Source organism: Schistocerca americana, chromosome X (genome assembly GCF_021461395.2).
Source record: "Schistocerca americana isolate TAMUIC-IGC-003095 chromosome X, iqSchAmer2.1, whole genome shotgun sequence".
Lineage (NCBI taxonomy): Eukaryota > Metazoa > Arthropoda > Insecta > Orthoptera > Acrididae > Schistocerca > Schistocerca americana.
The window spans coordinates 650,891,370-650,897,582 of record NC_060130.1 but is presented as its reverse complement, the minus strand read 5'-3'; positions in this window follow the sequence as shown (position 1 = coordinate 650,897,582).

Below are 6,213 nucleotides of genomic sequence, written 5' to 3'. Positions count from 1 at the left end.
GACTATCCGGTGACAATGAGCAGCAGTCCAGTTTACACTGAGATGACAAAAGCCATGGGACAGCGATATGCACATATACTGATGGCTGTAGTATCGCTTCCACAAGGTAAAAAAGGGCAATGCAGTGGCTGAGCTGTCGTCTGTACTCGCGTGATTCATGTGAAAATGTTTCCGACGTGATTATCGCCACACGATTAACTGATTTTGAAAGCAGAATGGTAGCTGGAGCCAGACGCACTGGACATTCCATTTCGGAAATCGTTAGGGAATCGAATATTCTGCTCTACATAGTGTCAAGGGTGTGCTGCGAATACCACATTTCAGGCATAACCTCTCACCACGGACAACGTACTGGCCGACGGTCTTCCGTTAACGGCCGAGAGCAGCGGCGTTTATAGAGTTGTCAGTGCTAACATACAAGCAACACTGCGTGAAATAACCACAGAAATCAGCGTGGGACGTACGACGAACCTATCCGTTAGGACAGTATGGTGACATTTGGCGTTAATGGCCTATGGCAGCAGACGACATCCCCTGCAGCGCCTCTCCTGGGCTGGAGACAGTATAGGTTGGACCCTAGACGATTGAAAAGCCGTCGTCTGGTCAGATGAATCCAGATTTGAGGTGGTAACAAGTGATGGTAGGGTTTGAGTGTGGCGCAGACTCCACGAACCCATGGACCCACGTTGTCAACAAGGCACTGTGCAAGCTGGTGGTGGCTCGAGAATGGTGTGGGCTGTGTTTACATGGAATGGACTGGGTCCTCAGGATATTCGGCTTCTTGGAGATCACATGCAACCATTCATAGGCGTCATGTTCCCAAACAGCGATGGAATTTTTATGGAGAACAATGAGTCATGTCACCGGGCCACAATTGTTTGCGATTGATTTGATAAACATTCTGGATAATTCGAGCTATGGTTTGGCCACCCAGATCGCTCGACATGAATCCTACCGAATATTTATGAGAAATAATCGAGAGTTTGGTACACACACGAAATCCTGCACCGGAAACACTTTCGCAATTATGGAGGCTATAGAGGCAGCGTGGCTCAGTATTTCTGCAGGGGACTTTCAACGACATGTTGAATGCAATCCACGTCAAGTTACGCAGGACAAAAAGAGTCCGACACGATATTCGGAGACATCCTATGACATTTGCCATCTCAGTGTATTCATCATTAAGAAAATTCACTTTGTCCACATTGATCCTCGTTATCATGAGCACAAAGGCTATCTGCTGAAGGATATGATAGACTCGACTCCCCTGGATTGTTTGCACAGTGGGTAGTTCCACTGTAGCAAAAAAGAAAGAAAAAATGGTTCAAATGGATCTAAGCACTATGGGACTTAACATCTGAGGTCATCAGTCCCCTAGACTTAAAACTATTTAAACCTAACTAACCTAAGGCCATCACACACATTCACGCCCGAGGCAGGATTCGAACCTGCGACCGCAGCATCCGCGTGGTTCCGGACTGAAGCGCCTAGAACCGCTCGGCCACAGCGGCCGGCTTTCCACTGTAGCACATCGGTTTTATGCACCGTAGCTGTCCAAGTCAAACTTAACCATGAATGACACGAGGAGCTCCTCAGATACTTACTAACAAGTTAACACACCTCGCTGTTTAAAAAATAATGCCCTCTATGAATACTGTAACCTACAGCAGATAAATAAATACTTAAATTTACAGTATTTATTGGCTTTCAAACGTTAATACATCTTTATTTGTCGAATTCTTGTACCCGAGAAAATTTAAAGTCTATAGGAATGAAACGAAGCAGACGAAGAAATTGACGTATCAATCTCTAGAAGTTCAGCTTCTACTACAGGGTGCAATCAGTCACGCTTGATAATGACGTGAGCAGTACACATATCCAGAAAAAACTTTTCCGAGCCTGTCATCTGTAATCGAGCACCGCTGACGGTATCAGAACTCCGTGGCAGTACAGGAAGGCGACGCATAGCCCAGCAGAGCAGGGCGATGTCGTAAGCAGCACTCAGCAGCAGCAGCGGCGGTAAGAAAACGGTGGCGTACTGTAGATGACGATGATCTGCCTGAGGTGGCTGCGCGAACAGAAGTGAGTTCGTCTGCTGCGGGGAGAACTTGCATGAGGAACTGTGGCGGAGGTTAAGCCGGTAGTTCGTTCCTCTCGTCGTCGGGTGGGAGTATAGTACAACTACAGGTGACTGTAAGTTGTATTCTCTTCTAGTAAAAATCTCTGGGGCAATGGTGACTTGTAGAGCTCGTTGGGTCAGCGAATACTGGTACGCCGGTGCTCGTTGTGCCCCAGCGCCAGAATGTGGTCGCTGAGCGAACCATCTGTCTTGCTGAAGTAAGTCCGCGCAATATCTCGGAAGTGTTCCCGAAGGTACGGAACACCCACCAATTGATAGAATAATAGTATGGAGCAAGATGGATGCTTTGGAACTTTGTTCTGAACACATTGAAGACGTCCTATGCGTTGTTGAGCTGCATTTCCCCAGACCCCCCCCCCCCCCCCCCCCTCATATACTCGAGGACCGGCCATACCTGAAACTTGTAGATGGTCAGTCCTATGCCTGTGTCTGAAGGTAGAACTGACTAAGGGTCGAGGACCGGGCTGGCGAAGATACCGCATTGCCGCCGGGCAGCGAGGCGGCCCGTTAATCTCGTGTCGAATGTGATAGCTAAATCCTTCACGCGTTTCGACCACGGGTCTCGTATTCCTCGGTCCTCGAGAGCATTAGGCATGGGTCTGGGAGCGAGGATGGCAGCTTCTGTTTTCTGCGGATTGTAGGCAAAACGATTCGTGCCGGCCCAGGCAACAAGGTCGTCGAGGCTGCATTGAAGTTGACGCCGAGGTATCCGTGGGCTTCTGCTGGACTACTGTTGAGGAGCGCTGCGTCATCCACATATAACGCCAGTTGAATGTTCCTTGCCCTCGGCATGTCACTGCTGAAGAGGAAGTACAGTACGGGCATAGCTGAGTTCAACCTGCTCTTCGTAGATTCCCAGGTGGTCGACTTGCGTGGCCAGCTGCCAAGTAGTACAGTGGAGGCGGAGCTGCTAAACGTACGATGTACGCGGGCTCGGCCAGTGATGCGCGAAGACGTTGTACCGGACAGAATTTGTTCAGCAGAAACGAATGTAACGTCGGGTATACAACAGGTAAGCGTAATAAGACCTCTAGTGTTCTCAATATATGAGGTGTATTACCTAAAACTTGCACCTCAAATATTTTAAGTGCTACTGAAGAGCGGTTTTAACAGAATGGAATGGTAGTCAGGGGCTCGTAATGTTAGTCAATCAACAGATTGTGAAAACATACACTTTTTAAATGGAACAATGCCTATTGACATTAACAGATTAAAATGAGTGTAAACTAGAATGTCAGTGACATAGTAATATCAGAAATTGAGTCCACCTTGATGCAAAACACCTTGTTGTTCGTTTATTTCTTTATTATCTCAAACTAGTTTCGGCGACAAACATCACCATCATCACTGGGGTTTTTTAATCCAAAACATGCAGAAAATGGCATGGTTGTGCAAAAACAATGAAACATTACATTTTTACAATTCGTCTTTTGAAATATAGTTTTCTATTGATACTTTCATACTACCTTATTTATTGTATGTTACAGCATGTTTTAAGCAATTTTTGGCGCTGTTTGCGACATATTTTCTGTGCTCTTTTTTCTGTTGCCGTCTTTTTACTTAGCGAACATCATGTCATCTGCAACCATGTGAGCGGCAGTTGGTAAACAAATACTAAAAAGTGAACTTCGTATGTCAGCAGCATATACTTGGGGTTGTGGTAGTGTTGTGGAAACCAGTTATTTGGTGTGTACTGAGCTGTTGCTTAGCTATTCGTGTACTCACGTTCGTTGGATGGTATGTGGCTACTTTTATACATAGAAAAACAAAACTTTTGACTTTGTTTCTGATCCAAAATATTACGCCATCTTGCTGTTCGTGTGTGTCACGAGAGGCGTATAGCATGTGGCGAGAAAGGCTATGAAAAACTGTAGGGCGAATTACGACGATTTCTGTTCATTATTTATGTCTCTGTGTGTGATGGGGAGGTGGTTCTTTTGAGTGTGTGTGCTTTCTGTTCTGTGTCCTTGGTCAGTTCTCTCAGAGCGGTAAAGAGTGTGTTGTTGCAGAATGCTGTGTTTCCATTTATTACATTTTTCCCTTCGACTATAGCCTTTTGTATGTGGTAATTTTCTTGTATTGTTCGTTGTCAGTATAGACTGTTGCTGTTTCTCAGAATGCGTAGATCGTTTTCGATATTAGTGGGGTTATGGTTTTTGTTCATTAGATGTTCTGTAAAAGTTGAATGTGTGCTGCCACTTTTTAGAGCTCTCATGTGCTCTGTGTACCTCGTTCGGAAATTTCTGTTTGTTTGTCCTATGTAGTGGGCCTGACAGGAGTTGCAAGTGAATTGATATATTCAAGCGTTGCTGAATTTGTCTGAGGTTTTTCTGACAGGTCTTAGTCTTTTCTGAACCGTATTGTTTGTTCTGAATGTTATTGGTATCCCTTACTTTTTCAAGATGTTTCCTACTCTATGTGATATTTTGTTATTGTATGTCAGTGTGTACCATCTCTCTCTTTTTTTCTGAAGTGGTGTGGTCTGCTGTGTTGTCAGTGTGTGCTGCATGTTTCCGTTTTACCTTGTAGTTGAGTTTGTTTATGATGTCTTTTTTATACTCGTTTTCAACAGCAATTTGTATAATTGTGTAATCAAACAATGTATCTCCCGTAAATAAAGGGCGGCTGATTTGCGTACGCGGTGATGGCATTCGACAGCGACCCAGATAGGTTCCATAGGATTTACATCAGGCGACTCTGGCCGCCGAGACATCAACGTGAGTTCACTATAACGCTCCTCAAACCACTGTAGCACTCTTCTGGCTCAGAGACACGGACAATTATACTGCTAAAAGATGACTCGGCCGTCGGAAAAGACATCAAGCATGAATGGATGCAGGTGGTTCCCAGTTGTCAGACTGTTTTCGATTACTACCACACGTCCCATGCAAGCGCAGGAGAATATCTCCCATAGTATAATACTGCTCCCACCACATGCGCTCTTGGCGCGCTGCACGTTTCGAACCCCGTTCGCCTCGATGATGGTGTCTGTGCAGAGACTATCGACCTAGTGTAGCACGTATGTGATTCACCCGGAGAGCCAACAAGTTTCCATTGATCGACTGTAGAATCCCGATGGTCCCGTGCCCACTGCAGTCGTAACTGACAATGCCGTTGGGTCAACATAAGAGCACGTAGGGCTGGTATGCTGAAGAGCATTACATTCAACAATGTACGATGAACGGTGTACCCCGAAACAGTTGTGCGTGCACAGGCATTGTGCTCTTTCAGCAGAGATGCCACATATCATTATCTATACTACTTTAAAGAGCAGATAAGCATCTGAACCCCACATTCTGTGAGGAATCTTGCACCCCAACCATTTAGACCATCTAGCGCCTAATGGTAGTTTCACTGTGCCTCTACTCTTTCCATAGATGTTCACGACAGTAGCACTTGAACATTCGACCAGCTTCACCGTTTTCGAGATACTCGTTCACAGGTACTGCGTAATACACTACTGCCCATTAAAATTGCTACACCACGCAGATGACGTACTACAGACGCGAAATTTAATCGACAGGAAGAAGATGCTGTGATATGCAAATGATTAGCTTTTCAGAGCATCCACACAAGGTTGGCGCCGGTGGCGACACCTACAACGTGCTGACATGAGGAAAGTTTCCAACCGATTTCTCATGCACAACCAACAGTTGACCGGCGTTGCCTGGTGAAACGTTGTTGTGATGCCTCGTGTAAGGAGGAGAAACGCGTACCATGACGTTTCCGACTTTGATTAAGGTCGGATTGTAGCCTATCGCGATTGCGGTTTATGGTATCGCGATAATGCTGGTCGCGTTGGTCGAGATCCAATGACTGTTAGCAGAATATGGAGTCTGTGGGTTCAGGAGGGTAATACGGAACGCCGTGATGGATCCCAACGGCCTCCTATCACTAGCAGTCGAGATGACAGGCATCTTATCCGCATGTCTGTAACGGATCGTGCAGCCACGTCTCGATCCCTGAGTCAACAGATGGAGACGTTTGCAAGACAACAACCATCTGCACGAACAGTTCGACGACGTTTGCAGCAACATGGACTATCAGCTCGGAGACCAAGGCCGCGGTTACCC